General features: G+C 39.8%; 1 protein-coding gene across 8 annotated transcripts in view; it reads right to left on the bottom strand.

Annotated features, from left to right (window-relative positions):
• MSRA (methionine sulfoxide reductase A) overlaps positions 1-24,911 on the bottom strand; it is a 371,087-nt gene that overhangs the window by 143,287 nt on the left and 202,889 nt on the right. The window lies entirely within an intron of this gene.

The raw sequence follows: 24,911 nt of genomic DNA, 5'->3' as shown, positions 1-24,911 counted from the left end.
ATTACTCAGCCATAAAAAGAAATGAAATTGAACTATTTGTAGTGAGGTGGATGGACCTACAGTCTGTCATACAGAGTGAAGTAAGTCAGAAAGAGAAAAACAAATACCATATGCTAACACATACATATGGAATCTGAAAAGAAAAAGAAAATGGTTCTGAAGAACCTAGGGGCAGGACAGGAATAAAGACGCAGACATAGAGAATGGACTTGAGGACACAGGGAGGGGGAAGGGTAAGCTGGGACAAAGTGAGAGAGTGGCATGGACATATATACACTACCAAATGTAAAATAGATAGCAAGTGGGAAGCAGCCACATAGCACAGGGAGATCAGCTCGGTGCTTTGTGATCACCTAGAGGGGTGGGATAGGGAGGGTGGGAGGGAGATGCAAGAGGGAGGAGATATGGGGATATATGTATATGTATAGGTGATTCACTTCGTTATAAAGCAGAAACTAACACACCATTGTAAAGCCAATAAAGATGCACCAATAAAGATGGTCAAAAAAAAAAAAAAGAAAGAAATGGCTAAAAAGCCTCCCTAGGGTGGCTATAATTTTTGAAAGGTTGAGAAACACTGGTCTAATTAATTCAGTATAACCAAAATGGCAACACAACTTACCATATCTCCTGCCTCACTTCCACTTCTGGATGGGGCTTGAAATAGAACCACCAGAGATGGGATTCCCTCAACAAGTATTTGTAGAGAAGCTAGCATGGGCTCTGAGTGCTCTCTCAGGTGCAGCTAATAATAATAATAATGAATAAGACCGTTCCTGGCCAGAGGAGCAGATAGGCCAGGAGAGCAGAGGAACATGTAAATTGGAATGTACAGGATAAAGCAGTTACTGCTAGGAGTGGGCTACGCTCAGGTACACAGGAGCACATGGGAGGAGCACCAAGGCCAGCCTTGAAGAGTCAGCGAAGACTTCCCAGAGGAGAGCGTGACTCCAGTGCTCTTAATACTAAGCTCTACAATAGCATCCCTTGACCCCTAGGCCTCTCTCATTGAAAGGCAACTTCACACTCGTCAGACATCCAGGCAATCCAAAACAAAAATTGGGAGCATGTACCTAGACTACATGCCTTTGCCTGTAGTTATTTTAACCTATGAAGGGAAACAAGGCCTTGAGCAAAAAAATTGATCAGTCCAGGACACTAATACCAAGCACATCAGATTAAAAGGGCATATGTCCCAAAGGGGATCCTATAATAACTAATACTAGAGTCCTAATTTGTGACTTAAGGGAGCTTGTTCCACATTAACCCAAACTCTGCACTGGGCTTTTTATACCTTCAGATAAATGGTTACTCAGTAAGTGTGGATGATAATGGCAATACTTTTATAGATCAGGAAACACTTTCATATGCATTAGGTATCTATTAAGTCTTCAGAGTAACTCCATGTATCATATGTACATTTTACAAATGAGAAAACTGAGACTCAATGAGGTCAAATTATGTGCTGAATTAAGGTCACTCAGTAGGTGGCAAAGCGCAGTAGGTTTAAGCCAAGGCTCCATAACCTCAAGTTCTTTCACATAAACATGGGGCTAAGGGTAACTAAATGATGGCTGCCTATGGCTGCCTACACATCCAAATTGGGCTGGAATTTGATTGATATTGGAAATCTTTTAGCCTCGATTAGCAGGTCTTTGGATAAAGATGGAACAAACCAAATGGTTTGGAACAAACCTTATGGAACAAACCAAATGGTTTCAACAATGAAGCACTGAGACACTGTGCCAACGACAATTGCAATGCAGTCAGACTATTTGAATTGAATGAATTATATAACTTCTCTGAGTCTCAGCTTCTTTGCCTGCAAAGTAGTTACAGTCAAGCCAAAAAGGCACACTGGAAGGGTTTTACACACACACACACACACACACACACACACACACACACACACACAGTGCTCAGGCTTTGTTAACCATAAAATGTTCCAGGACTTAGTTCCCCCTTCTCATTCTCTCCATCCCATCCCAGTAAGGCAGTAACTCAATAACCATAAGCCTGAGTCTTGGCTACACGCACAGCACAAAATGATGATGTGAGAAATCCACGGACATGTGATACAGGGCCTGCTCCTGGAGGACTCCCACAAACGCTAACACAAGATAGAAGGTACGAGGTGCCACTGGAGAAGTACAGGTAAGCTTCCCGAGTCTGGAAGGGAAGAGAACAGGGGAGGTCTCAGAGGAGGTGCAGCTGAATTGGACATTGAAAACTGGGTGCAATTTAGATATACAGAGCTGAGTAGGAGTGTTTTTCAGATGATGAAAATGCACAATCACCATAGTGCAGAGAAGGGAAACCAATCAAATGGCCCAGGTTCACTCATCCACACCATTTCTTCTGGCAAACATGGTGCCGGTGCCCAGAGCACCAGAACACCCACTGCTCTCTCTGGCACACATGCACCCTTCTGCTCCCACCAGTTTAGGGATACACTTACCAAGTTAGTTGCCTTTGTTCCCAACCCTGTTTAGACCAATTGTACCTTACACTGTAATTACAAAATTTCATTAAATATCACATATAGAAGAAAATAGAGTCATTTCTGTTAAAAATTAAGTTGAATGCTTTAGGAAACTCAATAAAAGGAAGTTGTTCAAAAATACAACAAATTATGGGAATTCCCTGGCAGTCCAGTGGTTAGGGCTCTGTGCTCTCACTGCCAAGGGGCCAAGTTCAATCCCTGGTCGGGGAACTAAGATCCCACAAGCTGTGTGGCACGGCCAAAAAAAAATACGACAAATTGGGTGTGGGCACAACTACTACATAAGATTGTGAAGGGTGGTTTTTGGGGGCAGGGGGAAGTGAGGAATGGAGAGTTGTTGTTCAATGGGTACAGAGTTTCAGGTTTGCAAGATGAAAAGAGTCCTGAAGATGGATGGTGGTGATGGCTGCACAACAGTGTGAATGAATACTGCTGAACTGTGCACTGAAAAATAATTAAGTTGGTGAATTTTATCTTATATTTATTTTACCATAATTAAAGAGAAAAAGAAAAAGAAGATTGGGAAGGAAAGCATTAAAATCCGGATAAATGCTGTGCTCAGATTGCTTCACACTTGTCTTTAAGTTCTCACTTGATTTTAAAGAAGGCAAAATCAGAAATCACTGATAATAATAACAATGGCGGACACTTATAGCTTGCTCTGTATGAGGCATGGTTCTAAGCAGTTTACATATAGTAAGTTATTTAATCCTCCTGACAAGCCAATAAGGAGGTACTATTAATATACCCATTTTAAAGATGAGGACAATTAGGCACAGTGGTTAAATGGCACCACCAAGATCACAACACCAGCAGTGGGCAGACTCGCAATACAGACTAAAGAGTCTAGCCCCGGAGTGTGAACTCTTCCCCACACCTACTGTACTAGGGAACAGAGACAAGCAGGCACTCCTGGGAGAGGACCCACCACCAAAGGAAGACAGGGACCCCGAATCTAAAGGTTGGCACAAGGTACGTTTAGCTAAGAAAGAATTTTAGGTCTCTGTAAACTTTTTTAAAAAAATGATTCACCCTCCCTTTAACCAATTTTCCTAATTAACTAATTATCATCCAAGAAAAGCAGTGGATAAGACATTTCTCCTATATTCATTCTAACTGGAGCCTAGGGTCCTATTGCAACCTGGGACACCCGCAGTCAGCCCACACTGGTAATCCACATGAAGGGGCGGCTTCAGCTGTCCCAGCGCCACAGGAGCCCAGATATCCTCCTGACAAACACGGAGATGGCTGTGAAGTCAGCAGATACTCATGTGCGTCTTTATATGACAAGATGTAAGATTCGCTGTGTGTCATTGGAACCTAAGAGAATGTCTGGATGCATCTCACATGGTTTATTGGAATAGAAACGCCTGTAAAAAACCTTTACTAAGCAAAGAGAAAGCAGTGTGTGTATGAGCGTGTGTGTGTGTGTATGTGGGTGTTTGTGTGTGTGCACATGTGAGTACAAGCACTTGTGCAATATATAATATGAATATATTACATACAATGTGCCTGCATCTATCATTTGAACTGGCTGGGCTTTCAAGGAAGTCTTCTGGTCTAGGTTTAAGGAAGTTCCTGGAACTAAGAATGGGATTTTCCCTCATTTTGTATACAAAAGCAGTGTGCAAGTTCTATGCATTTTCTAAGTGTCAGCTCTGACCTCAATTTTGTGTCTGTGTGTGTTGTGGGGGGGAATGGTGGGAAGTTAGTCAAACTAAATTCAAGTTTTTTCCTCAACAAACTACAGAGAGGAGGTGGTGAGAGATATGGCGGCAATCTGCTTTTCTGTATTTCTGATGGAGAACCCTGAATTCCAGGATCAAGAGTACAAATTTTGTGACAAGACAGAGTTGCTGAAGCTGCATTATTTCAAGATTCACTTAGCAGCCCTGTGTGGGCTGTTTTGGTGGTGATATGGTCTGGAGGCAGAGGTAGTGATTGAGGGGACTCTTCTGGGTTCACCCTCATCCACCTTCCCCATCACTCACTGATCAGAGAACACACTAGAATGAGCTGAAGGCTTTGCCTCAGGTACTGCCACCATGGCTGCCCCACATCATGAAGACACAACTGGGCTGCAGAGACGACTGGGCTAGACACCAATGGGATACAGAATGAACACCTATTCCCCAAGCGGCTGGAAAGTATGAGCTTCTCTAAGTTTGTTAATATCAAAAACCATCTGGATACATGGATTTTATAGTTTTCATCCTGGTAGATATCCATTATGTAGGTTAGTATAAATTATATTCCTTGACCACCAAAATAACTAATGAAAATAAGTTCAAAGTGACTTTCAAAATATACATTTCAAGCTGAAGATACATCAATAACTATTTCTGCACTACGTTCTGTACCCTGGGCTTTCTGCAAATTAGGGATAATTGTACTTGCCAGACACTTACTTCAGAGGTTGGTGAGAGGATAATGTTTGTAAAGCCTATTGGTTGTTGTGGATGAAAGGTTTTTGATTAGTACAAATTATAAATTATTACTATTCATTAGAAAGAACAAATGAATTATTTTATCTCCTAATGCATCTCTGACATCCACATGCTATTGTACACAAGAGGACAGCCTTGGAGAACACACCCCATTCACAGCACTGCTATTAAACAAAACTACATCCCTCTACCTTAAAAAGGAACGCTTCAGAGCAGCCTGAAAAACCTGAAAAGTCAGTCCCAGATTTCTTTGTCCCTTTATCTAAAAGCAGGAAAAAATATAATTAGAAACGTGGATAAGAAGCCTTGGCCATTGTGCTTGGTTATAAGCTTCAGATGTTTGGCTCCCAGCTCGATAATGGCCATCTTCTTGATCAGTGCCCCTTTATAAAGCAGGCTCCTACTTCACAGACGGGCGGGGGAGGGGTCAGGGTTTCTGGCACAGAGAATAAAGTAAAATCCTCCACAGAGGAGCCACTCCATACAATCCAGTCATTGTGTAGATTTGATACCATTTTCCCCTGTGGCACATGCCAGAAATCGTCTCTTCAAGACTGTTTCTCATCTACAGCATTTTCTAAGGTGTGTTACATATTGCCTACTTGCTCCTATGTTCTCTGCAATTGTATTGTTTCAAGATCCTGCTTTCTCAAAATCATATAGTCTAAGCCTTTGTGCTAGTCAGTCAGCACCACCAGATTCTCAAGGTTGCACCATCGCGGTCTCTTAGTATTCGATCGTCCATGGGGGTGGAAATTGGAAAACTGTGTTCATGTCAGTGTTCCTCATTAATTTTCATTAAGTTTATTCTTTTTGATAAATAAGTTACACTTTGTTATTTAACATTTCCAAGGAGAGGAGGAGGAGGAGGAAGGGAAGAGACGGAGAGGGGGGAGAGATAATGAGAATTGGCACATACAAATTTAAACGCTAGTTAAGAGCTATTATAATTTATTGGTGATTTCAGTAGAAAATGCTTCCTTCTTTGGTAACAGTTTTATTGAGATAAAAATCCACATAATGGGGGTTCCCTGGTGGCGCAGTGGTTGAGAGTCCGCCTGCCGATGCAGGGGACACGGGTTCGTGCCCCGGTCCGGGAAGATCCCACATGCCGCGGAGCGGCTGGGCCAGTGAGCCATGGCCGCTGAGCCTGCGCGTCCGGAGCCTGTGCTCCGCAACGGGAGAGGCCACAAAAGTGAGAGGCCCGCGTACCGAAAAAAAAAAAAAAATCCACATAATGTACAATTCAACCATTTAAAGTGTACAATTCAATATGTTTTAGTATATTCACAGAGTTGGGCACCCATCACCACAATCAATTTTAAAGCATTTTCATGATGCTAAAAAGAAACTCCATACCCTTTAACTCTTATCCTCCCAACCCTCCATCCCCTCCAATCCTAGGAATCCACTAATCTGTTTATTCCTCTCTCTGTAGATTTCTATATTCTGGACATTTCAAATACATGGAGTCATACACTATGTAGTCTTCTGTGACTAGCTCTTTCACTTGGGATAATGTTTTCAAGGTCAGCCATGTTGTTGCATGTATCAGTATTTCATTCTTTTTTATTGCCAATTAATATTCCATTATATGTATATACCACATTTTATTTATGCATTCACCAACTGATGGGCATTTGAGTTGTTTCCACTTTTGCTATTAAAGATAGCCAAATACTGCTGCTATAAACATTCATGCATAAGCTTTTGTGTGGACATACATTGTCATTTCTCTTGAGTATATATCTAGGAGTAGGACTGCTGGATTATATAGTAACTCTATGTTTAACCTTTTGATGAACTGCCAGACTATATTCCAAAGGGACCATTTTCCCTGCACCATTTTCCGTTCCCTCCAGCAATGTATGAGGGTTGCAAATGCTTTTTGGACCTAATAGATAGCAGTATCAAAAAGTAATTTTGAAAATAATTCAAAAAGAAGAATCACAATAAAAAATTTTAAATACTTAAAACCAAATTATAAAGAAAAGACTACTATCAAAACTATTGAGAGGCAGCAAAAGTGGTTCTTTGATGGATATTTATAATTTTAATTCAATTATATTATAAGGAAGGAGCAAAAAGTAAAAATATCAATGAACAAAGTAACAAGCCAAAAAGAGAACTACAGAATAATACAAAGATATTTGAAGAAAGGAAGTAAAAGAGGGAAGCATAAACTAATGAAACATAAAATAAACATTTAATAGAAAGGATCACAAAGCAAAAAATTGATCAAGAAAAAAGAGAAAGCACAAATAAATTCTATTATAAATAAAATGGGACCCTAACTACTGATGTAGCAAACATTAAAAAGATGAGAAAAACATTATAATAACCCCATACTAATAAACTGCTTAGAAAATATAACTTTCCAAAACTGATCCACAAAGAAAAAGACTGAATTCTCTTCAATAATCATTTAAAAATCTGGATTGTTAGTTAAAAAAAAAAATCCTACCAAAAGGGAAACATGAGGTCTGGAGGGCTTTACAGGTAAATTCTATAGAATAATCAAGAAACAGATTATCCAAACGTTATACAAACTCTTAAAATAATAGAAAAAGGGTGAACACTGCCTAACACATTCTGTGAGGTTGGTATAACTTGATACTAAAAGTAGACAAGGACAGTATAAAAAAAACTAAAAATTATAGGCCAATCTCATTCATGAACCAAGATGCAAACTCCAAACCAAAATTAACAGCAAAGTGAACCCAGCAATATATTAAAAAACTAAAACTTCATGGCTAACTTAGGTTTATCTCAAAATGTAATCAAAATCATGACCAGGAATTTCTCATGGAAGTTCAACAAAGGGCTAAAGATAGCCAAGACTCTCCTCAAAAACTAGTTGAAAAGACTTGTCTTACCAATTAATAATTAAGACAGTGAATTGGTGCAGTGACAGAAAAATAGAGCTAAGGAATAAAACAATGAGCCCAGAAAGAGACCCAGGCAAGTATGAAAACTTACTACATGACAGAGGTTGCATTATAGATCCCTCGAACACTTGATTATTCATAAAAACAAAACTAAATTCAGATCCTTGCAAAATAAACAAAAAACAATTCTATTTACATTAAAACTTTTAATGTAAAAGGCAAAACTCCTTTATTATCTTTTAGAAGCCAACAGAGGGGATCCTGGGTTAATCCTGGGTTAATCTACGCAAGATACAAAATGCACAAACCATGAAGAAAAAGATAAATAAATTCCACCACATTAAAATTAAGAACTTCTCATCAAAAGACACAATAAAGAATTTAAAAAAGAAAAGCCATCAAAGGCAAGAAAAACATTTGTTATACATATAACTGTCAAAGGATTAGCATCCAAAATATATAAAGAATTCCTTAAAATCAAGAAGGAAAAAGCCAAAAATCTCAATAGGATAATTAGCAAAAGATCTAAATAGGCATTTCACAGAAGAGAAATACAATTAGTCAACAAACATATGAAAATTACTTCTATCACATTAGTAATCAAAATGCAAATTAAAATCACAAGACGCCATTTCATACTCACAGAATCGGCAAAAATTTTATACCTTGAAATAGGCCCATCCTACTTTGGAAATCAAAAACTATGATTCTCTACAATTCAAAATTCCAGAAGGAACCTAGAGATACTCTTACACACAGGTATCTGGAGACATGCAAGGATGTACAAAGCAGCACTGTTTACAATAGGAAAATAATATAAACAACCTAATGCCCATCTATAGGAAAATGAAAAAATAAATTACAGCATGGCCATACAATGACATATCATCAGCAGAAAAACAGTGATGAACTATAGCTGTGTGGCTCAATATGGACGAATCTCAGGAACAAACTGTTGACTGAGAAAAATAATTCATGCAAGAATCCATACAGTACGATACCACTTATAAAATGGTCCAAACAGGCAAAACTAAATAATATATTGCTTTTGGATACACAAGCTTGTGGCAAAACTACCACGAAAAGCAAAGGAACAATAAACACCATTGTTCAGATAGCGGACAATGCTAAAAAGAAGGCCTGGGGATGCACTGGGGGGCAAGGGCAGGGGCATGCTAAAGTCAACCGCATTATTGGTAAAGTTCTAGTTCTTGAGTGATGGGTTCCTTTTATTATTAGGCTTTGTAATTTAAATTCACTTTATATAATCCCTTTCAGGGGTCATATATTTAATTTTATTTTAAAAGGAACACCTATAATATCCCTAGAACATCAGCCTTATATCTGCTTTTATTAAAAGAAACTATGGATATTAACTTTTATTTTTCATTTAAGAGCAAGTTATTCCAAACACCTCTCCTAGGCATTTAACTTTAATTATGCATACAAGTACACAAGTTAATTACTAGTCTACTAAATTTTTTTAAGTTATACTGTGTCAATCTAGAAATGAAAATAATCATTTTCATTACAGAGGCCATGATTCAAACCTCTTTTTCCCTATTCTATTAAAAGCTACTCTTCAGAAGCCTTGCAAATAATAAAACCCAAAAGGTGGCTTGGAGGTTGTTCAATGACTCTTGGAGGGTCTCTGCTAGGAAGTGAAACAAGATTCCCTTTTGCCTTTCGTTGTTTAAGCCAGCCAGTGGATGCATTTTGTTATGGCGGCCCTAGGAAATTAATACATCTGCTATTGGGGTTATCTCTATATGTGGTAGATGGATAATTAAGGCTTCTTTTCCTCACTGGTAATTTTGTGGGTTTCGGCCAGGTAGCTCCTGCCGCAGTCTTATTAGCCTTTATCTTCCACGGGCAGGAATTACACACCAATCCTTACATTTCCCAGATTCTGGGAGCAGATGTGAAATTCTCCCGGTACTCTCCTGGAGGCCCCCTTCGCTTGGCTTGAGGTAACAATAAAGTATCCACTTTATGGGCTTTCCTTAGGTACTGGGTAGGGGAGGATGCCTCATTCTCCAGCAACTCCTCCCAAGAAATCCTCTCTCTCAACTCTAAGCCCCTCTGTCTAACGCTGGTATAAAGCATTTTACAATTTCCCAGAATGCCCTATATAGATGGTCTAAAACCTCCCCAAAGAATGCGGGGCTTGGCACTGCCTGCACTGTTCTAGGTTCTGGGGCTCTGCTGACATTGGTGAGTAGAATTTTTTTTTTTGGCCGCACTGTGTGGCTTGTGGGATCTCAGTTCCCCGACCAGGGACTGAACCCAGGCGACAGCAGTGAAAGCCCCAAATCCTAACCACTAGGCAACCAGGGAACTCCCCTGGTGAGTAGAATTTAACACCCAGTTCTACTTGACTTTCCTGTTGCTTACTTCCCTAGATGACATTGTAATAGGGAAAAACAAATCTGACTCCACGTTAGAACTGTTTCTTTTACTTTAACCTTTGTATTCTATTGCTTTTGCTACAAGTTAAGAATGTTGCCTATAACCTGAAATACACAGGATAGCCCATTCTCAAGGCTCTGATCTTTAAAGGTATAACAATTTTCCATTCATATAGTGATTAAAAGTTGCCAAACAGAGAATAATATTTATCTTGTTGAAGGTTTACAGGAACATCGTGACCTGACCTACATTGAGAGATGCAAAAACAAAAGATTCTGACACCAAGACGTCTGCAGCAACTAACCACACCCACTCCCCTTTCAGTAAAAGAAGCCTGAATTCTAACTTGGCTAAGATGGTTCTTTGGGACACTAGTCCACCTTCTTCTTGGTCTGCTGGCTTTCCAAATAAAGTCGTATTCCTTGCTCTAACACCTCGTCTCTTGATTTACTGGCCTGTCGTGCAGCAAGCAGTACAAGCCTGGACTTCGTAACAATATGGAGGACTCTATCAGTAGAAGTGATGAAGCGACTGAGAAGAAGCCAGCTACAGGCTGACAAAGGCTACACGCCAGGGTGGCTTTCCACATCTTCTTGTTCTCTGCAGCTCTAGTCCCCCTAAACTGTTTGGCTGGATGACTTATCCCCAGAGAGCGTAGCTGTTTCCTATTCCTCATGTAACAAGGTAGAAGAATTAGTCTGTTTCTTGAAGGGAGAAGTTTCAGACGAACCCTAGAAGTCAGGGGTGGTGGAGCCTGGGATTAGCTGATGGGAAAATCCTGGGACCCAATCTTCATAAGTGCAGGAGCTGAATCACATTTTGCCTTTGAACCCCAAGCATCTAAGTTCTGTGCCTTCTATGCAGCAGATCATCAATGAATGCTCCTTAAACTGAATTCTAAATACACAGGCTTTGGGAGCCTGACTATGCTGGGGTTCATGGAAAAACTTGGGAAAACTGAAGACAGCTGATGGATTTTTATTATCCTTTGACGATTTTAAAACACATTTTAGTAACTGTGGTGAATTAGTCAATGCCAGACTATTATGTTTATGCTGCATGTGAGCCATATGATCTTTCCTCAATCTTCCTTTCCTGCCAGCCTTTCCCTCCACTTCTACTCAACTTTCCTCACACACACTCGGGGACTTCAATCTGGACTCACCTTCTTTCCCGGCCTCTTAATCTGCCCACTGTCAGCTCCTGCATGACACCTTTCTGAGTCCCAGCCAGAAAGTACCTCTTGCTCCTCCAAGCTCTCAGAGCTGGCCACCTGGATCTGTTCTGGGGCCCGCTGAGCACCTTCTACCTTAAATTAGAATTATCTTCTCTGCTCTACTAGATGATGAGCTTCTTGAATTACAATACAGTTATGTCATAAGGACCTTTGTACCCCTCAGAGCACCCACGCTGACAAGTACCATAGAATGGCACTCAACAAGTGTTGAAAGAATTTTTGTATAACATGCGTGTGTTTTAACAATGCACATAATTTATTCTTCAGTGATGGGAAAGACTGACTAACTTGTATGAGTTATAGGTCTGATTTATAGGTTTGGTTTTACAGTTGTTTTGCAGTAAAACAAAGTCATGATTTTTTTATGGTTTTCTTTTTTCAGAAAGTAAAAATGTACATAGAAATACTTAGAAACGTGTTTTAAAAATCTGCCATTCTCCCATTAGCCAACGATATCTTATATCAAGTTTACGACAATGAGTAAGAGAAATTTGATCATCTTATGGCAACACTTCTCTTATCAGCCCAGCCTTTATGATAACAAAGGTTTTATCTTATTTTTATTTTGTGTTTACTTTTGTATGTAATTGAATGGACTGTCTAAACACCTATACAGCTGCTTGTTTATTCTTATTGCAAAATCCCAGAAAGCACAAGTTTTGTCCAAATTGATGTCCCTAAGTATTAAAATCCTGTTACATTCTTAAAGTTCTATTTTTTATAGAGGTTATTTTTAGACATATACCTTCAAATGAAACAGGATTAAGGAACAAGAACCTTGACTTATGTGTGTATGAAATGAAAGCCACAGGGAAGGAACACATCTGGGTTTTAAATACACACCAGTAACCACCCAGTTAAATAATATAATCCTAAACTTGAACTTACATCATATTTTATGGTTAGCCAAGCACTGGCCCATGGTATTGCACACACTGTTTGTCTATCCAACAACTATCTACATCTTGCTTATCGGATACCAAGTTGGTTCAGGAGCCAGGCAGTCAGGCAATTGTGGGCAGGCTGGGCCCCTCTGACTTACCAGGTGTAAGTTTTGACTGTTCTAACTCCTTATGGCCATTGCATTCCTCTTTTCAGTGACTGGTCTAGGCACAGGCACGGGAAACAATTCTAGCTAAAGAGATTTAAGGGGATGTCTTCTGAAGCACTTCTAGGAAACTCTTCTCCTTACAAAAAGGACACAAAAATGGAGCAGTAACCCCCTTTTCTTGACAGTGGATCCTGAAATTGAGGACTTGATGCATGAAATTGTGGCAGCCATCCAGGACCAATGAGGGGTGCTGCCAAAGCTCAGAATGGCAGAGTAGAAAGACAGGAAGAACCTGAATTCTTGATGATTTTTTTTTGAGCCACTGAATCAATTACCCTGGAACTTCTTGACTTCTAGCTATGAGAAAGAGTACATGTTCCTATTTTTAAGCCAATTTTAGTTGAGATTTCTGTTTTCTTTGCCACCAAAAGTATCCTAAATAATCCACATATTGGATCTCATTAAATCCTCACAACAATGGTGTGAAACAGGCATTTTACAAATGAAGCAAACGAAATAGCAAAAAGTTAATCTTCTGTGCCAAGGTCACACATCTATAAATGGCATAACTGGATCTGAAACCAGGTCTGATTCCAAATTTGGTGTTTCTTCCCATGAAACCTGATGACACACACACAAAAAGCCTAGAGCAAGAAAACATACTGTCAAATCATCCTGACATTCTTAACAAGTCTAAGGCAAACTGTGCCATCATGGAAATAGACTAGCCACTGAGTGCAAATGCTAGTTCTGTCAAAGACTCTGGGATTATGGCTAAACCACTTAACATTTCTCAATGAGGAGCCTTATATTCTTTAACTCTAATTTAAATCAAGCAATTTCAAGACAAATCCAAAAATATTAAGCGCCAACCATTTGTCCACAACTATTTGGCATTTTGGGAGATACACCATAAACCAAATGCTAGCTTGTCCTTAAAGAAAGGAACTTGTTCACCTGAGAAGCTAAGTCACAGACAGTACTTAAAAAAGCTAAAGAAACACAGTAAGGACTATATCATATATTAGCCTATATGTCAACAATAGCACAATAGATGCTAAATATAGCTCGAGACTCAAAAGCAGTACGGATCCCACGTTCAGGTGTCACACATCACTCGATAGCCAACAAAATATCTCATGCCTCCTATGTATTAGGTTCAACCATATGAAATTGCTAATATCCAACCTTTTTTTTTTTAACTAAAAAAGTGGCAATTTTGTGTATTTCAACCTTTCTAGACCCAGAGATACAGCAGAAAATGGAAAGCATTTGATGTAGTGGGAGAGTCAGAGAGGTAAACCTCAGTAACGATAGAGTGGACAAGTGCTCAATAGGAGGGCATGTACAGGCTGGGGTAAGAGCACAGGGGGGAGGCACTGAGCCCAAACTTGTGAAGTCAGAGGAGGTTGCCCAAAAGAGGAGATGCTTAAACTGAGTTCGCAGTGGGAAGTAGCTTTGATGTGACTGATTTCTTCACCCTCTAAAGATGTGTATTTCTAAATGAATGCTTATACTCTTTCCTATTTTTACCCATCACACGTCTGGAAAGACAGCTGTTTTATATTAATTAATTCTTTTAACAGGGTTACATTGAGTGGTTTATATGGAAGACATGTAATGCACTCTTTAACCATCACCCCATCCATCAAGGTGAGAATTAGTATCCCCACTTTTACTAATGAAGACACAGTGGCTCAAAAAGATACCCAAGATCATGTAGCCATTTAGTAGCAGAGCCTAGGAAAAATTATGGTAGGAAATAAGAAGAAAAACAACAGCAGGATCCCCATATAATCAATGGCCCAAATGCCCTATGTTTAGAAAACAAAAAACCTCAACAACCAAAGGAAAAAAATGTTTAATTCTACTTTAAGGCAAAAATCTGTTCTGGTTACTCAACATGCTCAACAAGGCCACCATAATTGCCCTGTTTGTTACCCAAATGGCACTAGTAAGACTCAGAGCTCAAATAAAGTTCAAAGACCAAGCCAGAAGTCAAACTAGTCAGAAGAGGGTTTGGAGATGCTTAGGTCCTTTGAAATCAACTTAAAAAGACCACCTGAGACGCCTAAGTCTCCACAAAGAGCTGCACTCACAAGTGATAGCCATTTCAGCACTTTCTTCCAGGAGTTCCCATAAAACTGCAGGAAGGTAGAGCTGAAAGTAACTCAGGACTGCAGCAGATCCTGCAGGCTCTTCACCAGAAACGTACTTCCTAGTCTTCACAAGCCCACCACCTTCACTGCACTTCCTGGCAGTCAGTGTGGCCACGTGATCGAGTTCTGCGAAGAACGTGAGCAGAAGTGATGTGTGCCATTTCTGAGCCATGGCCTCTCGGCTGCAGGGGTGCCCTCTCCACGCTCTCTCTGCCCATCTGATAGGTGTGGATGGCAACAGGGTCAGAGGGGACAACAGAGCCACAAATGACAGGAAGCTGTCTGGCTCCCTGAACCACCACAAGAGGAAAGCTGCCCACTGACCAGGAAGGCCCACTGTCAGTTGTTACATGAACAAGAAGTAAATCTGCGTTTGAGCCACTGTATATTTTGTGGGTTTATTTGTTATAGCCGGTAGACTAATCCCATAGATAGCAGCATAACCAGGCCAAAAAGCAGGGGTGCTGTGGAATTCCTTTGGGGCTCTGAGCACATCTTCTTAGACCAAGGCTACCCGCTGCTGTACCTGGCTCACAGGCCCAGCCTCCTTCAGTCCAGGGCACTACCACAAAGCATTTCTGGAAGTAAGATCTAAAGAATAAGCAAATGAGTGACTCAATTGATAGCTAAGTATTAAAGGAGACAGTGAACATCTAAGCTACAAGGGATAGCAAAATACTGGGCAAAATAAGAGGGAAAAATGGCAAAAGGGTTTAGAACTTGGCCCTAGCGCAGTATGTATTACACATGATACAGTTTTTATTGCCCATCTAAAGAGTTCTTGATGCAAACAAAATTTATCTCAGTAAGTAGCCAAAGAAGTATAAATAAGATGACCATTTATTTACAAGAAAGATGACTCTAGGTATTAAATCCTCTTACATTTTTAAAGTTTTTTAAAATAAAGATTGTTTTAGACATATACCTTCAAATGAAACCAGACTAAGGCACAAGAACCTGGACGTATGTGTGTAAGAAATGAAAACCACAGGGAAGGAACACATCTGGGGGTTTAGATACAATTAAAAGTACATTCAGGGGCTTCCCTGGTGGCACAATGGTTAAGAATCCACCTGCCAATGCAGGGGACACAGTTTCGAGCCCTGGTCTGGGAAGATCCCACATGTCACGAAGCAACTAAGCCCGTGTGCCACAGCTACTGAGCCTGCGCTCTAGAGCCCACGAGCCACAACTACTGAAGCCCACTCGCCTAGAGCCTGTGCTAGCACCATAACAAGAGAAGCCACCGCAATGAGAAGCCCATGCACTGCAACGAAGAGTAGCCCCCACTCGCCGCAACTAGAGAAAGCCCGTGCACAGCAACAAAGACCCAAGACAGCCCAAAATAAATAAAACAAAATAAATTTATTTTTTAAAAAGTACATGCAATGATACTGAGTTATCCGAGGCTCTTTGACTTCCAGAAATTACCATATTTGACACAAATATCAGTAAAGTTGGTCATTTATACTTTACACTTTGTAAAGGAGGAAAAGCAAGAAGACTACACTGGAATCAAACTCAGTAAATCCTATTTTTTAAATAGGGGAAGAAACCTTAGAAATTGGATCTATAGAGTAATAGGACTAGACAGGATTTTAGAAAGCCTCCTCCTCAATTTCCTAATTTCATATCTGAGAAAACTTAGGCACAGGGAGGTTGAGTCACTTTCCCAACATAACACAGCTTTCTGGCGAGAAAAAAATGGAGTAACTCCAGGTTTGCTGACTCCCAGACACCTGGATTCCCTGGTTCTGATAACATAGAAGGAAGATCAAACTTAACCTCAGAAAAATACTTGAACTACACTTTCGAATAGCTAAATTATACTATAGGGACAAGAAATGTGACCTAGAATTCAGACCATCTTAAGTTGGCCAGGATACATTTTATAAAAATAATTTCATTAAGCTTAAAAAAATTATTAAAGACATTTTTAAAACACTGCCCTTAATTTCTTCTACTATCACTCACCACTGTTATTATAAAAATCTAGGTCTCAAGTAATGAGGTATATACTTTGTTATTTAGCAAAGCTAACAGATTATTTTTAATCATCATACTGGTTATACATTTTCAATTACAAAGAAAAAAATCAAATCCCTTTTAATTCTACCTTTCTTAACCCTGAAGGATATTTCTTCCAGATTTCACCAGCTGATACAATTCAGATGAAAAAAAGATCCTTTCTTTATTACTTAAAGGGAGCTGTAAATCAAATGTAGACCTCAGGGGCATCGGGACAAAGGGAGAGAAGGAGGGAGGGCTCATTTGCTTATTAGGTTTCCATAAAAAATTAAGAATAACAAGCAGATCTAAATCTGCCCACAACCAAAGCCTCGTATCAGTTGCTACTGAAACATGAAAGACTTTTCTTACAAATTGCAATCAACCTAACTTTCTGTTGTCTCGCATACATACGTGCTGCTCCAATTGATGAGATGTTATTAATAAAGGAAGAGATGGCTACAAATTAAAGCAAGCCCTGCTTAATCACATTAATCCAGAGCAAGTCAAAGGCTTCAATTTTCGAAATAATTTTGGGCTTAATGCCTTAGAGATGGGCAGACTGCTCCATTGAGGCAGCAGCTGGTCCAATTTAAGCTGCATTGTGAGGCCAGAATTGTCAGGTCCTTACAGAAACAAGGAAGCCTGACAGTTTTGAGGATGCAACCAAAACTGCTGAGACAAAGGAAATTGCAAGAAATTGAAAGGGCCCTGTAACAGTTACAAGGCAGCCCACTGTTGGTGGATTGTATATGATTAACCAACCCTCACTGTCGGGACGGGGTGGCATGCACTCACTGTGACTCTGCCCCCAGCCATGGAGCCCCCAACAGCTGCTTCATGAAGCAGAGTCAGGAACCACTACTTTGGGTGAGCGATTAGAAAAAGGCCCATCCATAAGCACCAAGGTGGAGGACACCCTCCACACGTTCCTATCTCCTCCACAGACATGGTGGCTGCACTGACCAAGACACGGACAGAGAGGCCGGACAGGCACCAACAAAGAAACACTGCCAGTATCTGACAGCCAGAAGGGGCTAAACTCTGAGAACAGGTTTGCAGCAGGGGAATTTGATTTTCCTGGGCAATTATCTGAATGATTTTCTATGCAATAAAATGAAAAAGTAGGTCAAAAACAAAACCCAAGTTCTAGGTTGTGAATTAAGAGATCTAATTTCTAATCCTAGATGTGCAACTCTGGCTGTGTGATGCTGGGCAATTCACTTTATTCTCTGGGCCCTACTTTCTTCATGAATCAAACCAAGATTCCAGCTCAGTGTTACACAGCTTGCAAACAACAGAGCTGACCAACTCCAAACTTCCCACATCACCCACACGTACACATTTTCCCTCGTATTAGGGGATGCCATAGCACGGTAGTAGCAGGGACTCTGGAATCAAAACGTCTGGGTTTGAATACTAATTCTGTCCCTCACTGCTGTTACTATTATCATTATTACTACTTATTTCACCACTCAACAACGAAGAGGCCCTACCAAGGTAAAGCTTTTCATGATCTCGTCTGTCATAGCTCTCCAACTCTTTAAAAGTCCCACATGTCGGAAAAGAAAACACATCCAATTTCAAACAGTAAAATCATGCTATTAACTCTCTCAGACCAGGCGTGAACTAAGGAAATAAGGCCTGGGGGACAAACAACGACCTCGACCTTGGCTGCAGCTCCTCCGCTTAGACAACTGTAGGCTACATTTCTGAAACTTCAGTGTGGAATTACCTTGGAGTCATTCAGCTTATTGTATAATACGTTGTGTTTTCTCATTTTAGTGCTTTGGGTATTGGTGGTTTTATTCTGGTAACAGTAATATTCTGCTGATATTACGCCTGTCTTTTTGGCATATTACAGGATACTTTTAGAAAAAGGACACCTGGAACAGAAAGACAGCGATTAAAAATTATTCTACTAGTTAAACCAAATGAAACTAATGCATTTATATGTAATGTCGATTAATTCCAATATTAATGTAATAGCCCGAAGAAGCAAACCAATAAATGTTGGCCCAAATGAGTTTTGACTGAGTGAAATAACTTCATTGAGTTTTAAACAACTCAAAAGAGGAGGGATGGATGGACAGATGGATGGATAATGCACAGACAGATAAATAAGTGGGGGTATTTATGGATAGGCATACAAGCACACCTCACTTTAGTAACAGAGGTACTCCTGAAAAGTTCATGGCTTCTCCAGATTGGAACAGACCTTGGAGATAGTCTGGCTCCACCTCCTACCCTGGTTGAACCCTCACAACTTCACAGAGAATCACCTGTGTTTCCTCATTCTTAGTGTCCGGATAACTGTAACACTTGGAGATAAGTGTCTGAGTTCCTCAGGGAATCTGCCAAAATAAGCCTCCCTGTACCTTTCACTAGTTTTGTTCCCTCTGAGCAACACATAATAATGACATTCTACTTCATGCGACAGGTCTTTATTTGAAAACAACTAACATGCTCCCCATCTCCCAACACAGGCACCTAAGCCTTTGACTTAGCATTTGGAATTGAACCATAATAGTATGTTAGAAGGCTTCTGGGTTTAATAGATGTAGCAGTTATTAAGTCATTACCCCTCAGCTCCAAATCTGTCCTTCCTTCCCGCTCTGTGATCAAGGAGGTGGGCTCTGTAAATATCCCCCTTTGCCAGATGACATGATGTTAAGCCTCGTCACTAGGGAGCGCGGGAAGGACACTAGAGGAGGAATGGTCTCCTCTGCCAGGTCCCCCTGAGCCCCCCTCACCAGGCTCCTGCAGGGCGCTGCCCTCTCCAGCCTTCACCTCCTGCCCAGCAGATTCCTCTCACGAGGCTCATAGAGGTTCACCCGCAGACAGGAAGCTGCTAAGTCCAGCTGTTGCCTCTGGGATCATACTGTCAGCACCCAATCCTCTTTATCAGGTTGTAATTAAAGTAATTTCAATAGTTTGTGTTATCTGCAAACGGACCCTAACGTACACAGTTTTATTATCTACTTCCGTTGAGAATAAACTGACATAGTCATAATAATAGTGTCTGTTGATTTACTGAAAAATTATGATATAGTTATATAGGAAGAATGAGGGAAGATGAGATGATGGGAAGGGGGAAGGTGGTATAAGAAGGCTGTTCCCATCTATTATTGATGCTTATAATACTAATTATCATTGTTATCATCATTATAGTTAAAAGTTACATGATTCTTATTACATAACAAGTACTTTACATTTAGTAACATTTAGTCCTTACAGAATGTTGTGACATGAAATAATATTATTTTCTTCCTTTTACAAAACTTGAAAATGAGGCACTGCAAAGTTAGATTACTTACCCAATGCTGTACAACTACTGGGGGGGGGTAGAATTAATATCTAAAATGGGTAAATTAAGAAACAGCAGTATTAAGTGTGCAATAATTAGCTATTAAGTATTAAGTGGGCAATAGCACTCTGTGAAAAAACAATGTATACACCTTAATTTAAAAGTACTTTGTTCCTAAAAAACGCTAACCATCATCTGAGCCTTCAGTGCATCTTAATCTTTTTGCTGGTGGAGGGTCTTGCCTTGATGTGAAGGCTGCTGACTGATCAGGGTGGTGGCTGCTGAAGGCTGGGTGGCCGTGACAATTTCTTAAAATAAGACCACAGTGAAGTGTGCCTCATCCATTGCCTCTTCCTTTCACTTGAACACTTAGAGGCCACTGTACCGTTATTAATTGGCCTAATTTCAATATTGTTGTGTCTCAGAGAATAGGGAGGCCCGAAGAGAGGGAGAGAGACAGGGGGTGTTTGGTTGGTGAAGCAGTCAGAACACACACAACATTTATTGATTAAGTTTGCCATCTTGTATGGGCACGGTTCATGGTGCCCCAGAACAATTACAACAGTAACATCAAAGATCACTGATCACAAATTACAAATCACAGCAAATATAATAATAATGAAAAAGTTTGAAATATTTCAAGAATTACCAAATTGTGACACAGAGACACAATGTGAGCAAAAGCTGTTGGAAAAATGACACCAATAGATTTGCTTGACGCAGGGTTGCCACAAACATTCTATTTGTAAAAAATGCGTATCCATGAAGCACAATAAAGCAAGTGCAATAAAGCAAGGTGTGCCTGTATAAAGGTACTATTTTAACCCATGGAGTAGAAGAAACAGCCTAAATAAAGTACAGACTTCTGGGGAGCAGGATTTAAGGAAGAGTAGAATAAGGAAAAGGAATATTGCTTTGATTTTTATTTTGATTTATTTTATATTTTACTTTCATTTTATTTTGATTTTTAACCATGTTCATATAAAATTTTTTTTAACTTTTTATTTTATATTGGAGTACGATTAACAATGTTGCGATAGCTTCAGGTGCACAGCAAAGGGACTCAGCCACACATATACATGTATCCATTCTCCCCCAAACTCCCCTCCCATCCAGGCTGCCACATAACATTGAGCAGAGTTCCCTGTGCTACAGAGTAGGTCCTTGTTGGTTATCCATTTTAAATATAGCGGTGTGTACATGTCGATCCCAAACTCCCTGACTATCCTTTCCCCCCGGTAACCACAAGTTCCTTCTCTAAGTCTGTGAGTCTGTTTCTGTTTTGTAAATAGGTTCATTTGTATCATTTCTTTTTAGATTCCGCATATAAGGGATATCACACAGTATTTCTCATTCTCCTGTCTTACTTACTTCACTCAGTATGACAAACTCTAGGTCCATCCATGTTGCTGCAAATGGCATTCTTTCATTCTTTTTAATGGCTGGATAGTATTCCATTGTGTGTGTGTATATATATATACACACACACACCCCACACCTTCTTTATCCATTCCTCTGTTGATGGATATTTAGGTTGCTCCCATGTCTTGGCTATTGTAAACAGTGCTGTAATGAACACTGGGGTGCATGTATCCTTTGGGGCCATGTTTTTCTCTAGATATATGCCCAGGAGTGGGATTGCAGGGTCATATGGTAGCTCTATTTTTAATTTTTTTAAGGAACTTCCATACTGTTCTCCATAGTGGCTGTATCAATTTACATTCCCACCAACAGTGTAGGAAGGTTCCCTTTTCTCCACACCCTCTCCAGTATTTATTGTTTGTGGATTTTTTGATAGCCATTCTGACCAGTGTGAGGTGATACCTCATTGTAGTTTTGATTTGCATTTCTCTAATAATTGGCGATGTTGAACATCTTTTCATGTGCTTCTTGGCCATCTGTATGTCTTCTTTGGAGAAGTGTCTATTTAGGTCTTCTGCCCATTTTTTGATTGGGTTGTTTGTTTTGATGATATTAAGCCTCATGAGCTGTTTGTAAATTTTGGAGACTAATCCCTCATCGGTCACATCATTTGCAAATATTTTCTCCCAATCTGTGGGATGTCTTTTTGTTTTGCTTATGGTCTCCTTTGCTGTGCAAAAACTTCTGAGTTTTATTAGGTCCCATTTGTTTATTTTTGTTTTTATTTCCATTCTTCTGGGAGATGGATCAAAAAAGATATTGCTGCGATTTATGTCACAGAGTGTTCTGCCTATGTTTTCCTCTAGGAGTTTTATAGTATCCAGTCTCACATTTAGGTCTTTAATCCATTTTGAGCTTATTATTGTGTATGGTGTTAAACAATGATCTAATTTCATTTTTTTACATGTAGCTGCTCAGTTTTCCCAGCACCATTTGTTGAAGAAACTGTCTTTCCACCATTGTGTAGTCTTGCCTCCTTTGTCGTAAATTAATTGGCCATAGGTGCGTGGGTTTATTTCTGTGCTTGGTATCCTGTTCCACTGATCTACATTTCTATTTTTGAGGCCAGATATTGCTTTGATGACTATAGTTTTTTAAAATTATTTATTTATTTTTTAATTTTTAAATTTATTTTTGGCTGTGTTGGGTCTTCATTGCTGCACGTGGGCTTTCTCTAGTTGCTGCGAGCAGGGGCTACCCTTTGTTGCAGTGCGAGGGCTTCTCATTGTGGTGGCTTCTCCTGTTGTGAAGCACAGGCTCTAGGTGCGCAGGCTTCAGTAGTTGCCGCAAGCGAGCTCAGTAGTTGTGGGGCATGGGCTTAGTTGCTCCGCGGCATGTAGGATCTTCCCAGACCAGAGCTCGAACCTGTGTCCCCTGCATTGGCAGGCAGATTCATAACCACTGCACCACCAGGGAAGTCCCAATGACTACAGCTTTGTAGTATAGTCTGAAGTCAGGGAGTCTGATTCCTCCAGCTCCGTTTTTCTTTCTCAAGATTGCTTTGGCTATTCGGGGTAATTTGTGTCTCCACACAAATTTTATGATTTTTTGTTCTAGTTCTGTGAAAAATGCCATTGGTAATTTGATAGGGATTGCACTGAATCTGTAGATTCCCTTGGGTAATATAGTCATTTTGACAATATTGATTCTTCCAGTCCACAAACATGGTATATCTTTCCATCTGTTAGTGTCGTCTTCAATTTCTTTCATCAGCATCTTATAGTTTTTGGAGCACAGGTCTCTTGTCTCCTTATTCCTAGGTATTTTATTCTTTTTGATGTGATGGTAAATGGGATTGTTCCTTGAACTTCTCTTTCTGATCTTTTGTTGGTGGTGTATAGAAATGCAGCAGATTTCTGTGTATTAATTTTGTAACCTGAGACTTTACCAAATTCATTGATGAGCTCTAGCAGTTTTCTGGTAGCATCTTTAGGATCTTCTATGTATAGTATCATGTCATCTGCAAACAGTGACAGTTTAGCTGCTTCTTTTCCAATTTGGATTCCTTTTATTTTTTTTTTCTTCTCTGATTCCTGTAGCCAGGACTTCCAAAACTATGTTGAATAAAAGTGGCAAGAGTGGACATCCTTGTCTTGTTCCTGATCTTAGAGGAAATGCTTTCAGCTATTCACCATTGAGTATGATGTTAGCTGCAGGTTTGTCATATATGGCCTTTATTATGTTGAGGTAGGTTCCCTCTGTGCCCACTTTCTGGAGAGTTTTTATCGTAAATGGGTGCTGAATTTTGTCAAAAGCTTTTTCTGCATCTATTGGGATGATCATATGGGTTTTTTTCTTCAATATGTTGATGTAGTGTATCACACTGATTTGCGGATACCGAAAAATCCTTGCATCCCTGGGATAAATCCCACTTGATCCTGGTGTACTATCCTTTTAGTGTATTGTTGGATTCGGATTGCTAGTATTTTGTTGAGGATTTTTGCACTGATTTTGTTCATCAGTGATATTGGCCTGTAATTTTCTTTTTCTGTGGTATCTTTGTCTGGTTTTGGTATCAGGGTGATGGTGGCCTCATAGAATGAGTTTGGGAGTATTCCTTCCTCTGTAATTTTTTGGAACAGTTTCAGAAAGATAGGTGTTAGCTCTTCTCTAAATGTTTGATAGAATTTGCCTGTGAAGCCATCAGGTCCTGGACTTCTGTTTGTTGGGAGTTCATATAAAATTTGATAAAATAATTCACTATAACTTAGACTAAAACAAAATGCAAATAGATTCTGTTGAGTAATAAATAACTTGTTCATATCTATAATCTCAAACCTATACATGAATTGTTTTTAAGAATGAACTGATTATTTTGCTTTTATTTAGTCTACTTTTGAATAGACCATCATCCTTCATGGTTACTTATATCAATCCTAAAACCCATATGAATCTTACTAGAGTCATATCTAACTTGAGAACATTAAAATTTGGGACTTTCTAACTTGTAGACTTTCTCCCAAATCTACTGCAGATGCAATCACTCATGTATTAATTTATTCAGCAGACATTTATTTGATACCTGTTCTATGCCAGGTCCTAGACTAGGCTCTAGCGACCGGAACACAAATAAGACACAACCTCTGCATTAAGGAACTTACAGCTTAGAGTAAAATACAGGCTTGTAAGTCTATATAAAACAGACATGTGGAGGCTTTACTACAGAATTTGTATTTGAGCTAGGTCTTAAAGCATGAATAAGTGTGACAGTTAATTTTGTGTCAACTTGAATGGGTCACAGGGTGCCCAGATATTTGTTCAAACATGGGTGCATCCATAAGGGTGTTTCGGGATGATGTTAACAGGTGAATCAGTGGACTGAGTAAAGCAGATTGCCCTCTCTAAGGTGGGTCAGCATCAACCGATCAATTGAAGACCTGAGTAGAACAAAAAGATTAAGAGGGAACTCCTCCTGCCTGACTGCCTTCAAGCTGGGACTTGAAGAATGTCTACACATTCCTCCTGGGTCTTAAGTCTACCA

This window comes from Globicephala melas, chromosome 6 (genome assembly GCF_963455315.2).
Source record: "Globicephala melas chromosome 6, mGloMel1.2, whole genome shotgun sequence".
Lineage (NCBI taxonomy): Eukaryota > Metazoa > Chordata > Mammalia > Artiodactyla > Delphinidae > Globicephala > Globicephala melas.
The sequence above is the reverse complement of the archived record's forward strand: the minus strand, read 5'-3'. Positions and strand labels throughout refer to the sequence as shown.